General features: G+C 44.1%; 1 protein-coding gene and 1 non-coding gene across 5 annotated transcripts in view; both read left to right on the top strand.

Annotated features, from left to right (window-relative positions):
- Window positions 1–23,581, top strand: part of KIRREL3 (kirre like nephrin family adhesion molecule 3) — a 780,338-nt gene that overhangs the window by 210,588 nt on the left and 546,169 nt on the right. The window lies entirely within an intron of this gene.
- On the top strand, window positions 8,374–8,448 carry TRNAV-CAC (transfer RNA valine (anticodon CAC)). Its single transcript has one exon. It is a non-coding gene; the product is annotated as a tRNA-Val (tRNA).

Here is a 23,581-nt window from a genome sequence, read left to right as displayed (position 1 = left end):
CCCAACCTGGGTTCCTCCAGATGTTGCAGAACTACAACTCCCATCATCCCCAGCTACAATTGATTGTGCCTGGGAATGCTGGAAGTTGTAGTTCAGTAACATCTGGAGGAACCCGGATTGGGAACCACTGGTCTACACAGACTGGCTGCAGCTTCTCCACGGTTACAGGCAGGAATCTCTCCCAGCCCTATCTGGAGATGACAGGAAGGGAACTTGGAACCTTCTGCATGCAAGCAGGCAGGTGCTCTTCCCAGAGTGGCCCCGTCCTCTAAGAGTTTCACAGTTATAGGGCCTATGCACACAAATATATGCAACAGAGACATAACAGAGTATGGGATTTCTCTGTCTCTTAGAATTGGGGGGGGGTTGTAAAAAAATATTCTCTTTACAATTTTTTTGAAAATGTCAGCCAACTTCTCTTTGCATCATGATTAACATTTGAGAGGGCCACTAGGAGCTGAATTAAAGTACTTCAGGAGCCAGATTCCTTAGTCTCCTTATAAACCTAATAAATCATTTAAATAATTATTTAAATAATGTAATCATTATTTGTACTAATGATTATATTTAAGACAATGATGGCAATTGTTCCTACACCACCCACCAATGAATTATCTGACATTCACGCATAGTCAGCTGCCTGTCACAACAGCTGTTGTGAATTCGAAACTTTGGTCTCAGTTCAGGGCAATAAAGTCACACTTCAGCCTAGCTGAAATCAACATGACAACTTAACGTTGCAACTAGCTTAAGCATGACTTCCTTCCTTGGCGTTTTATGGCCATAAGCACTGCAGAAGAGCAAAAGCAACTGGGCTGTCATTTCTTTTGGTAAGGTCCACGCTTGCTTTTTATCTTATCTCTGCAGCACAAAATTGTGCTTTTAGTCTCTTTCCATCCACTTTAAAATGTTGCCAAATAACCAATCTGTCAGACTGAAGACCGATTCCCACATTAAGGTCCACACTTGTCCCGCTTCAGTACCCTAGTGAAGCTATTGTTCTAGTACTAGCTACAACTGCTATTACTGTCTAGTTCCCTGTCTCTAGCGAATAACTGTCTCTATTTTGCCAACTAGAAGGATATCGGGAAATGTATTTTTATTAGAGTGTAATAAATTAACATGTACTAGTTTCCATTCCCTCTCTGAGGTCTTTATAAAAAAAAAAAATATTACTTTGAGCCAAAGGCAGTCATAACTAAATCCCAATGAAACCAACAGGACTCATTAGAACATAAGAACAGTCCTGCTGGATCAGGCCCAAGGCCTATCTAGTCCAGCATCTTGTTTCACACAGTGGCCCACCAGATGTTTCTGGGGAGCCCACAGGTAAGAGGTAAGAGTCAGTGTTTCTTCTAACAGGGATTCCCAGATGTTGTTGACTACAACTCCCAGAATTCCCAGCTGCAATGGCTTTTGCTTGGGGATTATGGGGACTGTAGTCAACAACAGCACTGGTGCCTTGTCTCAGGTGCTGCAGTATCTTCAGCCATCCAGCTGACAGGATAACAAATGATGGCATTTCAGTGTACCTTTTGCAGCTTTTTTTAAACAGAAAAGCTTCCTTTTTAATTTGGTCTATTATCCACCTATATATTAATAAGGGAGCAGAGACCCTGAAAGTTCAAGGTTCCATATAATGTTGCTTAAAGCACCACTATCCATTCAATATGAATATGAATGGATTTTTTGTTTTGTGTTTTTCTTCTGCAGTGGAAGCCATTTCCCAGAATGAGCTGTCACACAGCCCCACAGTTATGTAAATGGAGTAGTTATTTTTGACATTGGTAAATAATAGTTCTTCATGCACGAGTGTTGCTTTCCTACCTGATCATGCTACCTTTTTTTCAGGCTATGATTTAGATGCTTGCAGCTGATTAGCATTTTATTTTATTTTTTACTCCACGAAGCAATTTGTAATATGCTTCCATCTTTATTTCACACACACACCCCAAATTCTGTGGGTGGGAATGATCACCATTCTTTGTGGCATGGTGATGGTGATGGGGTGTGTGTGTGTGTGTGTGTGTGTGTGTGTGTGTGTGATAAGTTACAGTTCTGAATAGGGGTGTGCTCAGAACTGGGTTGCCTGGTTCAGTTTGAGTCTGGACCAGACTTGAACTGGGCCAGGTATGTTCGGTTTTGTGCACCCTGACACCATCCCATCCACTCCCACCCCCAGTTCAGTTTGGGTTTGAGGGGTTCGTGATTTTAAATTTTTTTAATAACGAACTGCTGCCACTCCAGGGGGCTTCTCTGAGGCCGCAAGGGGGGTCTCTGGAGGTTCCCCCTCCCCCCGCAGTCCCCCTCCCCACCGCTGGCCTCTGTTGATGTCCTAATTGCCTGGTTCGAGTGGCCTTTGGCCCATTCCAGATGGCAACAGATGTGTATTGTGCTTTCTGCATATCTGTCCTTCTGATCTGCTAACTCCTCCACCCTTTCTTACTTCTTTTGTAATAATTTCCAGTGCAAGCTCTCATTTCCACTGGAAGTTTAAACATTGTTCCTTTTTATGTGCTGCAGCTTTTAATTTTTCTGCCCAACAGAAGTGATTGTTTATGTAGTAAATGCCACATTAGGCTCCGTGAAATGGAGATGGAATTGATTTTCATTTCAGAGATTTCACAGCTTGCCCCAGAAGTTTCTGCTTGATTGCTAATGCCTCCAAAATGTGGAGAATTCTGAAAGACTCAAAAACGATGTGTGTAACATGGCATATGAAGAAGGGAATATGACATATGAAGAAGGGAATATGAGGTCTGTGGCCAAAGTAGTTAAGAGACAGCACCCCACATCTCGGCAGACGTACTCCAGGGACTGCATCCAGGGATGTTTTTAGGAATTCCTAGTCAGCTCCTGAATTTGCTGAATTCATTATCCCATTTTCAGAAAAGTCAGCTGAGCAAATATGTTTGTCAGCTGTGCAGTGGATGCTTTGTCCTGGGCAGAGTCACCAGTGTCGTACAGTGGATAGAGTATTGGACAGACCAGGCAAGATCTGGGTTTGAATCCAGGGGCGAATTAACACATAGACAAAGTAAGCACTTGCCTACAGTGGCAAATTTTTAGGAGTGGCAAATTCTGATGGCCAAGGAAGGGGCCAAGGGAAAGTTCTTAGTCTTCCTTAAAATTACCTTTTTAAAAGCACCGCTGTGCAGCACAGAATGAATAATGAAGAGCGGCCACCGACCGGTTGTGGCCGCAGCAGTAGCGAGGGTGGCAGGGGCAGTGGGGACTCCTTCCTCCATCCCTGTGCCTTCCCACATGAGAGTCTGGGTGGTGGGCGGCTATGGCCCATTTTGGAGGTGGTGGCGGAAGCTCCTTGCCCCATCCTTCTGCCTGTCCTCCCAAATGACTCTCCCATCCATTTTTCCTGGAGACGGCGGCAGCAGCAACAGGAGCTCTTTCTCCCATCCCTCCGCCCTCCCAAATGACTGCTCTGGCCAGCTGCAGCCCATATTCGGGCATCCCTCTCTGCAGCTGCACACATTTTGCCACCTCCGAAATGGGCCACAGCCACCCACTCCCTAGACTCTCAAGTGGTAGGGCAGAGGGATGGAGGAAGGAATCCCCGCCTCCGCTGCCACCCCATTGCTGCTGTGGCCACTGACCAGTCAGTGGCTGCTCTTCATTCTTCATTTTTAAAAGGCAATTTTTTAAAAGACTAAGAACTTCCCTCACCCACTGCAGCCCTGCTGAAGGGGAATCCATCTCTGGGGACAGAGAGCAGCAGCAAATCTTTCATTGCCTATGGGAGGCAAAAAGTTTAATCTGCCCCTGTTTGAATCCTACCTATCTAGGGAATCCCTTTTCTAGGGGTGCTAGTGTCATGTCCCTGCCCACTTGGCAACCTTGCCCTTTGAGTCCTTTGCTGCCCTTTGCGGCAGCTTGCTGTATTGCAAGCTTCTGAAGCCCTGAACAAGTCCCACCTAGACTTAGAAGTATAAGAGATTCCCTGACTTAAGGCAGACCTTGCCTCAAGGTTTCCTTGTTCTTCTGGTGGATTTGTCTTCCTGCTTCTGCTGTCTGCTTGCTGTGACTTCCAGCTTCTTCCTGACTCCTGATTACTTGACTGACCTTTCGGCTTCTGGCTATTGATTTGACTCATCTTTTCTCTGCCTCCCGATTCCCAGCTTCTGTTCTGACCCTCTGGCTTTTGACTGCTACTCAATCTGATCTCCAGCATGTTCCAGGCTATGGGCCTGACTCTCTACCTGGCTTGACCCCTAATGTGTTCTTTTGTCTCAACTCCTGTATAGACCCTCTGGCTCCGGATCATCTACCTGGAATGGGCCCCAGGTGTTTCTTGCTGTCCTAGGCCTGGCTTTGGCTTTGGATCCAGCCCTCGGGATTGCTCTCTGCAACTCAGCCTTCTGATAGTTACCACATTCCTCTCTCTTCCACAATTCATTATGGAACCCCTCCTGCCCCCACAACTGATCAGGTGTTCTAAGATATAGCCATGTTTATGGATTCTATGCATTTGCTGAAAAACCTGCATTTATATGTATACTTTGCCATTTATTTAACACCAGCTGTTTGAGTAGAAAATACATGAGCATGCTTGAGAAATATGTATTTAAATACAGAGTTCTGTTTTTTCTGCTGATGGAAAAATAAACTAGAGATTTTTAGCAGAAGAGAGCAGAATTTTTAGCAGAAGAGAGCACCAAGGAAACAGTGTGAAGTTCAGATGGAACAGACATGGAAAGATCTAGGATGGGGTGCAAATAAGCTGCCCAATTTATGACATGGGATAACCACCGTAGCCTGACCTATCAAAATTGCACTTCTTTCTGTTCTTCTGTTTACTAGAGATGTTATGGAAAGATGTCAAGATGCATTTTCTTTCTCTTGCTGTCGATAGCTACCTGCATGTTGGTTCTGATCAATGACCATAATATAGTAATCTATAGTTTTCTTTCTGTTGAAATTCCTCTGATCTTTTCCCAAGCTCACATCAAGATTTTGCTCTAGGCAAATCATGAGTGCAATTCTACTAACATTGCCAGGAGCATTTCCAGACACGGCTTTTAGCTCACTTCTCATCTGGAATGGAGGGTGGGTATTTATGTGTTGGCTAGATTTACTCCAAAGTCCCTGCAAGCTATCGGGGAGCATTTCACACACAATTTGGGTTTTTCATTGTGTGTTGGCATGTAGCCTGTTTTATGTCCAAGGCTGGGGGGGAAAACCCACCACCTTTTTGCATCTGTTTGTGCAAATTCCAACGTGCAGTAAACCCATGGGTAAAGCCTGCTGTCTGGAAATGCTCCAGATGGCAGTGTTATTCCTAAATGACATGGGTCATTCAAGAGCCCATTGAAGTGACTCCAGCACTCTTAGATGCTCTGTCCCCTCTCGTATTGGACTGCAACAGGTGCACTACTGAAGCATCTTTGAATGCTTCAGTGCTCTTTCTATTCATAGCACATTGAGTCAATACAATCCAGAGCTGGAATGTAGGTTGTATGTAGAAATATGTATGGATTTGATTGATATCAGTCTTTCTGCAGTATGCCTTGATGTTGGATGAGCTAAATTAGGAGAAACTGGGCTAAGTCTGTACACCTTCCTTCTAGTTAACTTCTAGGCATGGTGGTCGGATATTTTGAGCATTTACTTTATAGGGGGTACAATTGCCAGAGGATAGAATAGCAGTCTGGAAGAATCTGCATGATTGCCTCCTAATAAGTTCCAAGAGGTCTGAGAATTTTGTTCACAAGAAACATCATAGGAGAGGAGAGCTGGTCTTATGGCAGCAAGCATGACTTGTCCCCTTAGCTAAGTAGGGTCTGCCCTGGTTGCATATGAATGGGAGACTTCATGTGTGAGCAATCTAAGATCTTCCCCTCAGGGGATGAAGCCACTCTGGGAAGAGCAGAAGGTTCCAAGCTCCCTCCCTGGCTTCTCCAAGATAGGGCTGAGAGAGATTCCTGCCTGCAGCCTTGGAGAAGCCGCTGCCAATCTATGAAGACTATACCAAGCTAGATAGACCAATGGTCTGACTCATTATATGGCAGCTTCCTATGTTCCTATTTTACCAACAGGTTCCCTCATTTGCAGAGCAAAGATGAACCCCAATTGTTGATTCTGTTGTGTGATATATTGGAGTGTGTGTGTGTGTGTGTACATGCACAAGAAAGAGAACTTCAAATGTGCCATAGATTCATTTGAAATTCAAAGAGAGATTTACTTTGACAAGGACAGATAGAGTGAGGTTGTTCCTGGATAAAATCTTGAGGAATTGTGCATTGGGCCAGAAAGAAGCCTAGGATGCTTCCAGCATGTAAATCCTGGCATAGATGTGTGTTTGGCTTAATGAAAAGAAGAAGAAAAAGCTTCATCAAGCCTGATACTCCTTTTGCATGCCAAAGTGGGGTATTGATTTTCCACCCATGACTGCTGTAAATGAGAAATTTCTCTGACAAAGCCAAGGCCCTTTGCTAGTTGTGTTTTTTTAAAATCTCTTTAAATATGATTACCTGCTCTTCATGGTTTCATGGTTAAAATCATAATGAACTTTGCCAGCCAAGTCAGTTCATCATTGCAAGGCACATTTTGTGTGCACCAGCAAATGAATTCTCTCGTTAGTTACTTGCAGCTCTATCTCTGGGCTAGAGTTTTATTGACTTGCTACTAATTTTATTGTCAGGATAGCTCTTCCAATCAAGATTTAAAACAAACCAGGAAAGGTACTAAAGTGCTGGAGATTTAAGTCCTAATGCTTTTGATTTGATTAACATGCTTCTTACCTTGGGGCTTAGGCATGGGTGTGTTTGGATATTTATCCTCTTTTTTTAAAAAAATTGGGGAATCATCTAGCATTTGTTCACTACAAAAAGCGTCTTCTTAAAGAGACAAGATTACTTGTTTTAGTGAAAGTCCTTTCTCAGATACCAATATCTGCTTCTGTATATTTGCTCATAGACAGAGGGGAGTGTGGAGGGGGGAAGAAATAGATTATTCCCACTGCTTCAACCTATAGACCGCGGCTGGCTGTAATTTTCTTCAATTTCTTGCCATGAAAAGCAATACCATTCATTTTGTAAGTGCTGTTTTTTGTATCTGACCTTTTATTTTGAAAACTGATGGGGTCACCACCTCCCACTTTCTCTTAACCTGCTGAACTTTACCAGCTTCAGATTCTGCACAGGAGTGCATTTATTTGGGTTATTATTTAAAAGGCTAGGAGTCTATTAGTAAAGAACACCACAGTGAATCTCATCTACTCATTCCAGACTGCACTGTTTTAGAAAATGGAAGTGTTGTTTGCTGTTGCAACCAAGAACTTCATCTCATGCATGCTGTTTCAAGGCCGACGTCTAGCAAATACTTTTAAATGTAGCTGAACATATGAGTGAATTAGTGTTGAGTGTTCTGGGCCAGTCTATGGGAAGTCTCAATGAGAGGTGCTCTTACCCCTGGACTTTGAAGCTGGAGTCCAGGGCCTCACACTCCCTGGGGGCCCCCAAATCCTCCTTAGTCTGTCCTGAGTGGTGTGGTCACCATGGCCCACTGCCATCCCACGCTGCACTGGGTGGCCAAGTGTGACTGTGACCTGCACTGGGTGCTTTAGAGAAGGGGTGGGGGAGAGTGGAATATGTTAAGTTGCATGTTGAAATGTCTCTGCTAATGTATATTTGCATAAATATACTTCTTTTATATTCTTAAATTTTTGTGAGTTCAGTTGCTGTTTGTGCCCTCAAAAACCCACGTGTTAAAAATTGTGTGTGTGTGTGTGTGTAGGGTGATGATGCTTAACTTGCAGCCAGGGGTGGGGATGGGGTCCAAAGGCCTTTAGGTCCAGACACCAAAATAACCTAGGTGCACCTCTGGTCTCAATGTAGGTCCATAATTGTAACTCAGATTGTCATTGGATGTATAGAATCATGATCCTGAACATCCTGTGCCTACAATGAATCTCTGGTTTTGCATCTTTAAAAAATAAAAAAAGGGGGGGGGTCCCTGTTATTGCAACTCGGCAAAATGCTAGAGCTATCCTGTTCAAGGTAGGGGCCAGTGGCTGAGCTGGGTCCTCCATCAGGGCAGGGATATGGATCTTGGTTGGGATTCCAACATCCAGTGTTAGGGGAGGAGAGCTGGCCTTGCAGTAGGAAGCATGAATTGTCCCATTCGCTAAGCAGTGCCTTCCCTGGTTTGTATTTGGTCGGGTGACTGCATGCAAGCACCATCTGTCTGCTGTAAGATACTCCCTTTAGGGCAGGCTTCCCCAAACTGCGGCCCTCCAGATTTTCCTGAACTACAACTCCCAGCATCCCTAGACACAATATTTTGTGGCTGGGTATGCTGGAAGTTGTAGTTCAGCAACATCTGGAGGGCCGCAGTTTGGGGAAGCCTGCTTTAGGGAATGGGGTTGTAGCTCAGGGGTAGAGCATCTGCTTCACATGCAGAAGGTCCCAGGTTCACTCCCTGGCCCCATCTCCAGGTAGGGCTAGGAGAGACATCTGCCTGAAACCTAGGAGAGCTGCTGCGAGTCATTGTAGACAGTACTGAGCCAGATGAACCAGTGGTGTGACTCAGTATAAGTCAGCTTCCTGTGTCCCAGGTGGGAGGTGCACCTTGGACAGGAAAACACAGCAAGAAAAGGAGTCCAGACCTTAGATAGGGGCTAATGGGGCTAGGTAAACAAGTCCTCGCCTGCTTCTGCATCACCCCATTGCTTTTCCAGGTGCAGCGCTTGCTCTGCAAAAAGCCGTGCATAGCTGCCACGTGTGTGCTGGCTGCAGGGAGCACATGCAGCATTTTGTAGATTGAGTGCCCTGACCGGAAAAGCAGTGGGGCAGCCCAGAAGCAGGTAAGAATCTCCTTATCTGCTTTTTAAGGGAACTGCTCCCTGCCCTGTTGAACCAGTTTGGCTGCAGATGCCTGAGCCAGTTCGATGCTTCCCTGAGGCGGGGCCCAGCTGGTTCATGCACCTCCCTATACCCTGCCAACATTAAGCTGCATCAAGAAGACATCTCTCTCTGTAGGGTATTTACTGAGCTCCAGACAGAAGGTGAAATATGCCTTCAAATGAGCCATTTCCCCCTCTTGTTGTTGTGGCATGTGTACAGGATGACATTCCGTCTCTTTAGTGCACATTTGATCTGAGCTATCTCCATTGTTGACACAGTCATCTCCATTTCACACTGCTTCTTCTTTCTCTCCTCATCCAATGTACAACTTGAGTCTCCCCCCTCCCCCTTTTAATCTCACTTTCTATTAAAAGTCTTCCCAGAGCTAATGCAATAAATTTAGATTTGAAGCCAGATGCATAGCAAAAACTTTTGGCAGAGCACACTCCATCAGAAGACATTGCAAATGAAATATGCTTTCCCTTGGGGATTATTCTACAGTTTAATTTAATTTGAAATATCAAATTAAATTAATTCAAATGGTTATGCAGTTTCTAGGGAAAACAGACTTCATTTATGATGTTCTGCCACCAAATTGTTTTGCTCCTATCGTATATCTTATATTGTTAACCAGGAATGATAAATAGTGACAAGAGAAAGAGATTGCTTCCCACCCCTTCATTGTTCCATGGTGTCTATCCTTTATTGGAAAGACTGTTTCCCACCCACACCTGACTTTCTAAAGCTCATTGTTGGACCAGGATTCTTCTTTGCTTGGACATATGGAACTGTCTCTAGGATTGATCTCTATGGGTTTTCCCAGATGCACCTGGTTGAACACTGCATCCGGAAGAATGCTGAATTTGATGGGTGTATGGCCTGATCCAGCAGTGCTTTTCTTATGTTGCAGTACTCTTCAAAATCAAATGATGGCACTTCTATTTTAATTGGGAATGGCATTCCAAATTTTCAATTTATGGTTGTTCTTGGTCCTGGTACTTGAGATGCTTTCAACAGGAGATGTAAAGCAGTGCAGATACTAACAACTTTTGTTATGAAGAATACCAAGATAGTTTCCATAAAGCATGTCTGTTTGTTTGTTTAATTTATTTAATGTAATTTATATACCACCTGACTCCAAAGGCTCTAGGCAGTTCACAAAAATAAAGCCGATCAAGACAAAATAAAATAAACTGTTAAAACAGCAATTTAAAACATTCAAAGGTTACTAAAAGCCAGGCTAAAAACGTCCTAAGGGCCCTTTTGAAGACTAGTCAAGATGTTAAACCACAAATGTCTATAGGGATAGCTTTTCACAGCCCAGGAGTGACTACAGAGAAGGCTCCAGAGCAACCGCCAGATGGGCTGGCAGCATACGGAGATGGACCTCTCTCAATGATTGTAATGTGCGGTGGAGTTCATGAAGAAGGAGGTGTTCTCCCAGGTAACCTAGTCCTAAGCTGTTTGAATACCAGTTGCAGGGGAAGCAGGAAAGAGGACATGCTTTCATTCCTTACCGGTGGGCTTCCCAGAGGTATCTGGTGGGCCACTATGGGAAACAGGAGGCTGGATTAGATAGGCCTTGGGCGTGATCCAGTAAGGCTGTTCTTATGGGCACTGTCCAAGTGAATTGGGTAAAGGAGTATCTTTTAAAGGGGTGGTTCTCCTATAATTAACAGAGGGAGAGGAATTTTTGCATTCAGCCAAGCCTAGCTTCATTTTGTGTGGAGTGTTTTTAGACTGTGAGCCCTTTCAGAACAGGGAACCATTTTCTTATACTTTTCGCTTTAACTGTGTTGAGTGAACTCTTTTATTGGAAAGTGCTATAGGAATAGGTTTAATTTTAATAATGATCCAGCTATGGGGCCTGCTTAGCATAGAAAACATAGGCCTAGTGTGATATGGCAGGCAAGACTGGGACTGGGGAAATGTAGATTCACCCACCTTCCACACATACTCAGCTACAAAGCTCACTGTGATGCAAATGTGAAAACAGAGTTGTCTTTCACATTTGCCCCCATGTTGGAAACACTGAGGGATGGGGTTCTTTAGAATAGTTCAGGGGAATCTTACCAGTGATGTTGCTACCAAGGGCAAGAACTCTGCTGCTGCCTCTGCCTGCTGCAACATTAAAAATAGAAAAAGAAACACCATGGCTGCCGCCGCCAATGATAACTAACCACCTGCCCAACAGAACCTTTTAAGAATTAAAAAACGCCCGCTGCACACATGCAGAATCTCGTTTTCCATTCCGAGATGCAAAAGATCCTAGAGGGAAATAATGCTAAGTTCGTATTGTCCCCAAGTGTTTTGAGCCAGGCAAATTCGTATTCCAAACCAAGCAATTACGAGTTTCAGCTACCTCACTAGTGGCATGTGCTGACACAACCAAAAGTGCTTAATTACTATGAGTGCCATTCCGCAGCAATCCACAGCGTAGTTATGAAGCAGTTGTTCCCTGAGGACCCATATATACAGTACAATGAAATGCCACTAGTAGATTTTGTGTGTGTGTTTGCTTAGGTGTTCAAAGTGGTAATCTTCTGCTTCCACAGAAGGTAATAAATACACTGAAGTTTCAGAAATAAATAATAACATCTGGGACTCTTGCAGCAATTAAAGCAGATTTATAATATCAATGCTTCCACCGTTTCTAGCTGTGTTGTGCTACTGGTGCCGTGCATAAGGAGTTTAGTCACAAAGATCTACTTCCATCCATCTTGTCATGTGCTACCACTGCTGTCCACTGCATGGGTGTGAGCATGCAGTGTTGAACAGGATAGGAATGATCCTGAATGCATCTGCTTCAGGTCTCTGATCTGCAGTCTCCAAACTGCTTGCAAGAGGAGTTGGTTGGTTTGATTCTTTGTCAAGGCAAGATTACTTCTTAGCAGCAGGGGCATTGCTAGGTACTTAAAAGATCCAGCCCCCAAGTCCACAGCCCCCCATTCTGATGATTAAACTCAATCATAGCACACACACCCCAAGAATAATGTTATGCATGCTTTTAAAGTCTCTACTGTTATGATACAGCACCTCTGAAGGTGGAAGCTGTAGACCAGAGAGCTAGGTGAGGTTAGGAGCTCTCTCTCTCCCAAGCTCTGTGCAGGTGCCTCCACTACTGCACACTCTTTCTGGAACAGGTCATGGAGGTGGGGGGTGGCTGATGAGATTTGGGGCTCTGACCATTTCATTGGGGCCCCGTGAAATGAAGCCCTGGCTTCGTAGTTTTGAAGCATACTTGATTTTTCTCTCTCTTCAAAGTTGGAATGTAAACAGACACAGAGTGAAGTTTCCTAAGTGTCTGTGTTAACTACTTATGTGCTGGAGGTGGAGAGCTCTATTTTGAGGTTGAGTGAGTAGTGCCTCTGTTAAAATCAGTTCCTCTCTTGCTAAATAGAGAGGAGAACACCCTGGTGAACAGTCACCAGATAGAACTAAGAGAGCAAGCTAAGGTGGGAAGTGACCAATGAAAATTAACTTAGGAACCAAAATTGTTAGGTCCAATGCATGAGTGGGAGATTGTGCTGGTCTGTGACCGTAATAAAGGAACTGAATGGAATGAAATTGAGTGGGAGACATTCATTGTATGATAAAGGTTACTGTGATATCTCATAATCCAACCATTTCGCTTTGTGTAATGAGCTTTTAGTGGCCTACTTCATTAAATCAGTGGTGTTGTGTTGCTCACTAGGCTGAGAGATACTGAAATCGCAGTGAAATCACTGGAACTCCAGTTCATCAGCTCCTCTGGTGGTGACTCAGAGGTGGGCCTTCTCTATAGCTGCTCAGGGGCTGTGGAATGCACTCCCTGCGGAAATCCATAATTTGAATTCTCTACTAGCCTTCAGGAAAGCCCTTAAGACGTATCTGTTTGGACTGGCTTTCCAGGGTTTTTTAATCGGTTTTTAAGATTTTAACTTGGTTTTAGGGTTTTTAATTACTGCAGTTGTTTAATTGTTGTAAATGTTTTTAATTGTTAATTGTTGTTATATTGTTTTTTTAATTTTTGTTTTAGCTCTTTACTGTTTTAATGGTTTATTTTAATTGTAAACTGCCCTGAGCCATTTTGGACGGGCGGTATAAAAAATCAAATAAATAAATATAATCATTATTAAATTGTCTGGATTAATTTCAGTGCTTTTTAGTCATGACTAACTAGTCTAGAAGCTGCTTGTTGTCTCAAATAAAAATATATTTTAATCTTTTAAAACTGATGTCCTTTCCAACACAAGATTAGTGTTATGATTCTTTTTAAGATTTGGATTTTAATCTGATCAATAAAGGAGCAAGCTCTGCCTGCCTGCCTCTCACCCCCACCTTGACATTTCCTTCCACCCATCTTCTCTTCTTGCTTTTGCTCCTGCAGTATCTCCCTGCAGTAGCGGAGAACCAGATGGAAGGAGTGCTGGAAACAAAAATTTCAATGACATGGGTCACGTCATGGAAACTGGCAAGATTCAAACCTGGCACTTTGTTCATACAAACCACATACTCCACTCAGAGCTACCCCCTTCCCTTGAACTCGGCACTTGAAGTCTTTCAGCCATGTAAAAGTCCTCAGCCTGGGTGTGCATGTTGCATAGGGCTCAGTGGCAGAGCATCTGCTTTGCATGCAGAAGGTCCCAGGTTCAAATCCTGTCAGTATATCCAAGTAGACCAATGTTCTGACTGTATAAGATAGCTCCTTATCTTGCCTTATGGTCTCAGCCTCTGTGTTGAACTCTCTTCCTGTGTTTTCTCCGTTGTTGTTGTTGTTGTTGTTGTTGTTTACCAATAAATAAATAAAAATAAAGGAGAGACTGTCTTATTTAAACTGATACAATTTTGGCCAGTTTTTATATCCAAGAGTTATGAAATAACTTGCACCAGACTCTGCAGCAGATTAAGACAGGTTTATTCAAAGGAGTATTTGCTCCTGGGAGTAGAACATTAGCACTTTCCTATCTGCTGGCCTATGGAAAACACATTACTCTTGACAAGAGGGAAAATATTAGCAATATCACAAGAGGCTTTGGAAGAGTACATAAAACTAGTTTCATTTTGCAGTCAGCCACGATCTAATATTTCCTATACATGAGGTTTCATTCCTTTTAAGCGAGGGCAGCTCTGTTTGTTTGTCTAAACCGGGAAAAGAGAGCTTGATATTTTACTCGCATTTTGTTTTTATTGTAAAGGGCTTTGTAAGATGTATTCTCCCCCTCATTCATCATAGGCGGCAGATGAGGAAATACAAATATCATCTGAAGGGAGCTTAGATTCCACTAAGGAATAAAGAAGAAAAAGGCAATAAACCAAGCCTGGGTGGATTCTGATAGACAGCCCACAAAGCAGAGCTGCTTCTACTCTTGTGGTGTGTGTTTGTACAGCAACTACTTTTAATCATTCTACCGTCACTGCTTCCAGAACTGCATTGTGTTGAACTCTCTCTACACAGTTGTGAGAAGCAAATAATGCTTTCCCCACAGGGCTGAATTCCTAGGCTTAAGAGTTGTGCATGCAAAATACAAGGTTGATGATAAAATAGTTATTTATGGCATACTTCCAGTTTGCTGGCCACCATAATAACATAAGAACAGCCCTACTGTATCAGGCCAAGGCCCATCTAATCTAGCATCCTGTTTTGCACAGTGGCCCACCAGATGCCACTGGGAGTCTACAGGCAGGAGTTGAGGGCATGCACTCTCTCTTGCTGTTACTCCCCTGCAACTGGTACTCAGAGGCATCCTGCCTTTTAGGCTGGGGGTAGGCAACCTTGGCTTTCCAGCTGTTGTTGAACCACAACTCCCATCATCCCCGGCCACAATAGAGATTGAGCATGCTGGGAGTTGTAGTTCAACAGCAGATGGAGAGCCAAGGTTGCCTACCCCTGCCCAGGGCCAATCAAAACCTCAGTCTGGCACTAGGGATGTGCGGACCGGCTCAACCTCGAGCCAGCTTGACATCAAACTGGTCCAGCTCAAGGGCTTGACACCAAACTAGCCTCAAACCAGACCGGCCCTGGTTCAGCTCGAAGTCGAGCTGAACCCCCCACCCTCCCCAGCTGGCTCAGGGGTTCTAACTTAAAAAAAAAAAAGAATTCATTGCCTCCAGGGGGGTGCAGCCATGGGTGAGGGGGGTCTTTGGCAGTTCCCCCTCCCCCCACTGGCCGCCTCCTGGTCTCGAAACCGCCTCCACAATGGCCACCACCACTACACGGAGGCCCAGAACAGGCTGAAAACTGCCCGAACCGGGTCATTTTGAGACTGGGGGGAGACCAGCGGGTGGAGGGAGAATTCCCAGAGGACATCCCCCCACCGTGGCAGTGCCCCTGGAAGTGGTGAGCCCTTAACCTTTTTTTTTTAAAAAAAAGTTAGAACCCCCGAAACATCTCAAAGCCAAGCTGGGCTGTGTGCCCAACTGAACATGCTTGGTTCTGTTTGAGTCCAGTTCAGACTCAAACTGAACCAGGCAAACTAGTTTTGTGTACACCCCTATCTGCCACATGAGGTGTTGATGGCCACCAGCCTGGATGGCTTTAAAAGGGGCTCAAACGAATTCACGGGGCACAGGTCTATCAATGGCTGCTGGTTTGATGGCTATAGGCCATCTCCAGGTTCAGAGGCAGGATGTTTCCTCTGCATACCAGTTGCAGGGGATCAAGAGCAGGAAGCGGGGGTATGCCTTCTTCTCCTGCTTGGGGTCTTCCCACAGGCATTTGGTGAGCAACTGTGGGAAACAGGATCCTGGATTAGATGAGCCTTGAGCCTGATCCAGCAGGGCTGTTCTTATGTTCAAACTCAATTATTTATCTGTAAAATGAGAGAAACATTGACTTGATATTGTTAAACAACTTAGGTATTATATAAGGCATCATGCACATCAAAGCATTATGCAAATGTGGATTGTAACCACTAGTTATATGGAGCTTGTGGAACCAGAAATGTGTCGTCTGTGGATGGGTATTCTGAGTTTGAAATAGGGAACATGTTAAGTGAAACCAAGTTTAATACATGCGTTGCTTGCTTATGAAACTTATTGTTAACAATGCTAAACACACACACACACACACACCCCAGGTGGTGTTATACTTGATGATCCTCATGACATTTAACAATTCAAAGCTGATGTCAGTTTGCTATTACAGACCATTAAATGTGCAAAGCATCGAGCACTCTATTAGAGCAAACAATTGAAAAAGCAGTAAAAGATGGCAGTCCATTGTAGATCAGCTGAATTTGATTCAGATAAAATATTTTCTGTAGGCAATCAGTTGCTAGGGCCAAGAATATGAAATTACCAATGGAATTCCTTCAGGGAGGTTTGCACATCCCTGCCTATATTTAGTTAGCATCTAATTTGGAGTATAGGTGTACAATGGAAAATAATGATAATTTTGAATGCTAAATAACATTTTAATGTCCCAATATTATTTAGTATGCCTATGATTTCCCTATAACTTCTACATCGTTTATAAGCCAGCAATGCACTGAAGCAAGCAAATGGAAAATTCAGAATATACAGTTGTACTGGTTTAGGGTGGTAGAGAAAAATGCATGATCTAAGTCTGACTCAGCCAATGGCACAGCGTGGAAATGCTTGACTAATAAGCAGAAGGTTACCGGTTCGAATCCCCACTGGTATGTTTCCCAGACTATGGGAAACACCTATATTGGGCAGCAGCGATATAGGAAGATGCTGAAAGGGATCGTCTCATACTGCGTGGGAGGAGGCAATGGTCAACCCTTCCTGTATTCCACCAAAGAAAACCACAGGGGTCTGTGGGCACCAGGAGTCAAAATCAACTTGATGGCACACTTTATGTCTGGCTCATGGAAAAATGTTTCAAGAATGGTACTTTGTGGAATGGTTTTGTGAGGGACTTCAGCAGAAGAAAGATGAGATGGAATTAAGGCTCAGACTTGTAGTGTTTTCTGATATAGTCCCTCCCAAGGGCATTGTGGGACTTTTAAAGGATGGTGGTTATGAGGTGGCCCTGAGGGCAAGAATGGAAAAACCCTCTACTTGCCAAATTATGCATGCTAGAGGACACACTTGGGCTATAACCTGTGCCTTTATTACAGGTATTATGTTAAATTTGGTTTCATGACAATAATTCTTCTCAATCGCAGAAAGGCATAGAAAGGAACATTGGAAGCTGCCATACACTGAGTCAGACCTTTGTTCTGTCTCGCTCAGTATTGTCTGCACTGACTGTCAGCAACTCTCCAAGGTTTCAGACAGGAGTCTTTCCCAACTCTCCCTGGAGATGTGGGGTCTGAACTTGGGACTTTCTGCATTCAAAACAGATGTCCTACAACCAAGCTTTGGCCCCATCCCCAAACAAATGAAGCTGCCTTCTACTGAGTCAGACCCTTGGTTCATCTAGCTCAGTATTGTCTACACTGACTAGCAGCCACTTTCCTGGGTTTCATGCAAGTATCTTTCCCAGCCCTACCTGTTGATGTTAGGGACTGCACCTGGAACCTCCTGCATGCAAAGAAGGGGCTCTTCTACTGAGCTGTGTCCTCATCCAGAAGAGTTGTCTGTTCCTTTTTATAACAGGGTATCGTAGACTTGACCCCATGCTGGTGACCTTCATTCCTGGCCATGTCTGTAGTGGTGGCGGCCAGATAACCTTTTCCAGATTCTGCTTAAGCCCCATTGAAACAAAGGCCGACTTACAGGCACTTGGGTTCTGAGGGTGCTATCATGCATCTTGAAAGTTGCCTTCCACCCCCCTCTCTCTTGCTGTATGTGTGTATGGAAGCATTTTCCCCTTCAGTGCTTTGCAAGCAATGATGGAGGAAGCTGGCAATTTTTAACCTTGAAGCTTCAGTGCTTCCGTTTTTTATTGTGTTCTTCTAGCAGTTCTAGTGCAGAAATCTTGTTAAGGCTAAAGTGGCTCCTCGGTTTTAATCAGCAAAACAAGTCCTCATGAATTAGTGTAAATTTAATGGAGTATAATTTTTTTAAAAAAAATCTCAGTGTTCTGACAGGTGTCTCAATTATAATTTGTGCCTTTCTTGCCTTTGAATTCTAATACCCAACTACAACTGCTGTCTTCAAAATAATATTCCAGTACTGGATAACATAAGAACAGCCCTGCTGGATCAGGCCCAAGGCCTTTCTAGTCCAGCATCTGTTTCGCATAGTGGCCCACCAGATGCCTCTGGGAATCCAACAGGCAAGAGCTGAGGGCATGCCCTCTCTCTCCTGCTGTTGCTCCCCTGCAACTGGTATTTAGAGGCATTTTGCCTTGAGGCCTATAGCCTAGACTAGCAGCCATTGATAGACCCACCAAGAATGTAGCTAAACCCCTCTTAAAGCCATCCAGGCTGTTGGCTGTCACCACATCTTGTGGCAGAGAATTCCATAGGTTGATTATGTGTCGTGTGATAAGGCCCCTTTTGTGGGCCTTAAATTTATTGGCAATCCATTTCATACGATGACCCCTGGTTCTAGTGTTCTGCAATAGGGAGAAAAATTTTATTTGATTTGTGTACTGTCCACTATGGAAGTCTCTAAGCAGTTTACAGAATAAAACAAACCAATAATTTAAAACATTTTAAAAACCAGATTAGAATATCAATTAAAAAACCACCAACTAACTAAAAAGCTTGGCTGAAGAGCTGTGTCTCCGGTTGTTTGACTGCACAAGTATTTTGCAACATATGTAACATTACAGTACATACACAAATAGCATGTCAGTGTTTCAACAAGAGTGAATAGATCTCACTGAAACAAGCATAACTTCCCTTTTAACCATCAAAATTTTGTTAGCACACTAAACATTTCAACAGTGTTTCATTACAATAAATGTATAAACATATCCAGAAACAATAAAATCAAACTCTAAAGCAGCAGCAGCAGCATAAAATTAAATTCCAATTTGCAGCAAATACAAAGCATCAGTAATGCATAAAATGTGTATTAGAAATTTGTAGTAGAAAATTCTCCTATAATGCTTACTGGACTGGATAGTGGGCAGCAGTCAGGCTGGAGGAACAGTGGTTTCAGCGGGCTCTTGGGTCTTTAGCAGGCCCTTTCCTACCTGAGTGGGTCCACCCCATGATCCTGCAGCAAATTTCCTATCACCCCTCAAACATAAACAGTGTCTCCCAATCCACTACCTGAAAATGCGGCCCAAACTGGGGGTGACCATTTCACTAACCCTAAAGAGTAAAGTAAAGCATGCCGAGTAGTACCTCTGAAACAAACTTCTTTATTCTCTCTGCAGTCCCCTGTGTACAGTAAGCATCTACTACAGTGGCCCTGATCTTTTGTATCTTCCATCTTTGAGGTAAAAGAGACTAAGCAATTTACTTCAGGGAATAAAAGTGGTTTAAAAAATGAAGAGAAGGGCAGCAAAAATGGTAAGAGGAGAAGTATATGATGAGTCATATGAAGAGACCATGAGGGAACTTTTACTTATTTAGCCTAGATGGAGTGTAGGGGGGAAATCTATAAATACCTAGAGAGGAATGATATTAATGCAAGGCAAGAATTATTCATGATCCCAGAAGAGGAAAGGGCACAGATCAAGGGCTTTGAAGGCAGAAATTCAGGACAGTCTGTAATACTGTTGAGGCATGGTGACGATTGCCTTGAGATGCTTAATGAAAGGTGGTATAAAAATTGAATTATAAATAAATAAAATAAATTGCCACTAATATTACTTCTCCACAGTTAGCAAAGGGCAGAGCTAAATATTATGCTTGGTGCAAGGGGGCCACTGAAAATGGCATTGCCAAATTCTCCCTCAATGTTTCCTTGCTTACCCCACATCTGTAGCTCAGTTTATAGAGCATCTGCTTTGCATGCAGAATCAATCCCGGGCGTCTCCAAGTAGGGCTGGGGAAAGACTCCTGTCTGAATCCTTGAACAGCTGTTGCTAGTCAGTGTGGACAATCCTGAGCTGGGTGGACAACCCTGAATGGGCTGATTCAGTATAAGGCAGCTCCTTATGTTCCTATCATGATGCCATCACATTGTGCATCATCCTGTCTTTGCTACATTTAATTGGCTGCCAATGGTGGGATTGTGTCATAATAACAAGGATCAACAGGTCCTCCATGTTTTTGCCAGCATCCTCATATCCGGAGGTGCTCTTACCCCTGGACTTTGGGGCCGAAGTCCTGGGCCTCCACAGCCACTGGGGGCCCCCAAATCCGCTTTAGTCTGTCTCAGGTGGTGTGGTCACCCAGAGGAGCATGATGATGCTTAATTTGCAGGGGAGGGGGGCCTCCAAAGGCCTTTCGATCCAGGCTCCAAAATTACGTAGGTGCACCTCTGCTCATATTGTGCATGAGGCATAACACATAGGCCTGCATTGGGGATGGTGTGAAAGTGCCAATCACATGGACTGATTGGATCCTATGGGTATTTCCAATGTTAGCATTGTACCTTCGATCATGGTGGCTGATTCTAGCCTGGAAATTCCTCGTCTACTCCAAGCCCTTCATGGTGGTGGTGTTTTCACCAATACAATGAGAGAGCTTATTGGTAATGGAAATATAACCCTTACATTCAGCCTCAGCCAGCCATTCAAAGGAAGCAATCATTCCCAAAGTATTATTCCACAAGATACACACAGGAAGCTCTCCCTGTTTGAAAGAGCTGGGGAACAGATAGTTGGAGCTATTCCTCTGAAGTATTTGGGCCCTACGTTCTCAGCTTGGCAGCGCTTCATTAAACATGAGCCCCCATTAATCTGCAAGGGTGTTTTTTTTTTGTGCTTGGTAAATATTCTCAGTAAATCCCAGAGTAAATGCCATGGAACTTTCAGTGTGGTCCAGAGGACAGAGGGAAGCATGTGCTCTGTTTGCAGTCTATGGAAATTATGCTTACGTTGGAATTACCTGGTAACATATGGCAACAGTCTTGTAATTAAATGATCCACCAATATTTCCAAAGTGAACAAAATAAATCTCCAAGCAGCAGCACACAGCTCACTAGTGGTGATTATTTGTCAAGGATGAGCATGGCTAACCAAATGAACATTTGGCTGCAGGCAATGTCTAGCCTTGAATCTCCAAGTTATTGTTGATTCTTTTTAAAGTGGGGGGAAACCCAGAAGGATATGCAGTTGCAAAGATTTGTGAAGTACAATGTATGGCTGCAATTCATATTTTATAATTTTGAATTTTGTTAAAAAGTAGCACTGAACAATTTTCTGGAGGAGGTGGAACCTCTATCTGATAATTAATGGTACTTGGGAAGCTGCCTTATACAGAGTCAGACATTTTGTCCATGTCGCTCAGTAACTTCTACGCTGACTGGGAAGTGGTTCTCCCAGGTTTCAGGCAGGAGTCTTTCCCAGCCCTACCCGGAGATCAGTGTTCTCTCTAACAGGGATTCCCAGATGTTGTTGACTACAACTCCCAGAATACCCAGCTGCAGTGGCTTTTGCTTGCGCATTCTGAGAGTTGTAGTGAACAACATCTGGGAATCCCTGTTAGAGCGAACAGTGCTGGAGATGCTGCCTGGGATTGAACCTGGGACCGCCTGCATGCAAGGCAAATGCTCTAGCACTGAGCTATGGCCCCATCAATTGCACCCTTTTATTCTCCTGGCTGACTGTTGTTGCTTCTTGGTGTGATTTTGCTTTCTTCACCCTCACTGTCCTTGACCTTATTTTCTCACACTGCAGTTTAATTTGATTGGCTATGAGAAAAACCCACTTTTTTTTAAAAAAGTGTGATATGCAGTTGTGCAATCGGATGCAGTGTGGCATCTCTGACATACATCCCGTGGATTACCACAACTAATAGAATTAAACAGCAGGATGGGCAGATGTGGCCAAGGACAGTGAAGACAAATAAGAGAAGGGGGAAAGCACCAACATGAGCAGCACTGAAATAAGGCAAGTGCATTCACAATACATGCCAGGAATCCATAATTATTAGAAGCACTTTTTAATAGATTGTAGACCTTTTTACAAATGACTACAAAATATTCGGCCTGAGCCTAGATTAAATGAAAACGAATAACAATGGGTGTAGCAGGGGTGTTGCTAGGTACTCAAAAAATCCAGGCCCTCAGACCCCTTTTTGATGATTACACTCAATCATGCTCACCCCAAGAATAATTACTTCTGACTGCTTCCCCATAGGGAAAGATGTTAAGGCATCTGTTTTGCCTACAGCACCTTTTAGTGAGGAAACAGGGAGGAGAGGAGACTGTTACTGCTAGAACAGCAGCAGTAGAGGTGACTTGTCTACCAGTGTTCCCTCTAATTCCCTCCACCCCATCTGTACACGGAATAAGTATTGTTCTAGTTTGCCCTTCCTTTTATAGCAAGTGAGTGAGGGCTGGGTAAGGTAGGGTATTCATTGGTGTTCAACTGGAGGAAGCTTTGTTAAGTGATGGGTGCTCCATGGAATAGGCTGGGGATGGACCATTTTTAGGTAGTCTCTTGGCTCACCCACTCAGAGCTTTAGGGTGGTTGCTTCCTCGGCAAAGTAAACTGTATTGCTGGAAGAAGCTAGGCAGTGGTTGCTTCTGGCATCTTTCAGGCCCAGTTGATTGGGCCTGAAAGACAGACAGTTCTCGCTAAGAGGCTGAATGCCCCAAGAGGGGTTCGAGTTGTCCTCACTCTAGTTAGTTGTTACTGAGCTTGTTGCATGCCCTTTGTAGGCAGTCAAGAAAGTGTGGCCCTATTTCATACCATACATGTGTGTCCTGTCTTCATTTGGGGGTCTGGGGGCAATGAGTTTAGTTCTGGGTGGTACTGCCTCCTCCTACTGGCTCCTCCCGCGCAGTGGGAGATGATGCCTTTCAGAACCTTCCTATATTGCTGCTGCCTGATAGGTGTTTCCCATATTCTGGGAAACATATTCTGGGAAACACACCAGCGGAGATTCGAACCAGCAACCTCTTGCTCGCTAGGCAAGTCACTTCCCTGCTGCGCCATTAGGTGGTGTGGTGTGTACCTGAGGCAGAGTGCCAAATGTCACCCTTCTCCCCTTCCTTTTTAAAAGTTTGGGTCAGAAGGATATCTTGCCACCTCACTGATGCTCCAATAGTCTCCTGTCTGCGGGGTGACTGCCTCTCATGGATGGGCTGACCCCCTAAGAACATAGGAAGCTGCCTTGCACTACTGAGTCAAACTCTTAGCCTATCTAGTTCAGCCTTCAACAATAAGGCAAAGCTGCCATATACTGAGTCATACAGTACTAGCTTAGTACTGTCTACACCAGGCCTGCTCAACTTCAGCCATCCTGCAGATGTTGGCCTGCAACTCCCATAATCCCTGGATATTGGCCACTGTGGCTGGGTATTATGGAAATTGTAGTTTAAAAAAAACAGCTGGGGAGGCAAAGTTGAGGAGGCCTGGACAACCCCGACAGCAGTGGTTCTCCAGGGTTTCGGACTGGAGTATTTTCTCCCTGGCATCTGAGAGAGACTCTTGTCTGCAGCCTTGGAGAAAACATTGCCAGTCTCTGTAGACAATACTGAGCTAGATGGACCAATGGTCTGACTCAGTATATGGCAGCTTCCTATGTACTTGGAGATCCCAGGGATTGAACTACATCATGCAAAGCAGATGCTCTGCAACGAAGCTATTTCCCCATCCTCTGTGGTGGACCTCTTCCAAAGACTGCCTAAAGCAGAGAGACATCCTGTTATGGGGTTTGTTTGTTTTTTTAGGATATGTCTGTGTTATTCAGAAACTGTCCTGTACACTTGTCCTTACTGTGCTTTTCTGTCCTATCCACAATTTCTCTTCTCATTTGCACTCT

This window comes from Hemicordylus capensis, chromosome 8, assembly GCF_027244095.1.
Source record: "Hemicordylus capensis ecotype Gifberg chromosome 8, rHemCap1.1.pri, whole genome shotgun sequence".
NCBI lineage: Eukaryota > Metazoa > Chordata > Lepidosauria > Squamata > Cordylidae > Hemicordylus > Hemicordylus capensis.
Note: the sequence above shows the minus strand (reverse complement) of the source record. Positions and strands in the feature narration are given on the sequence as shown.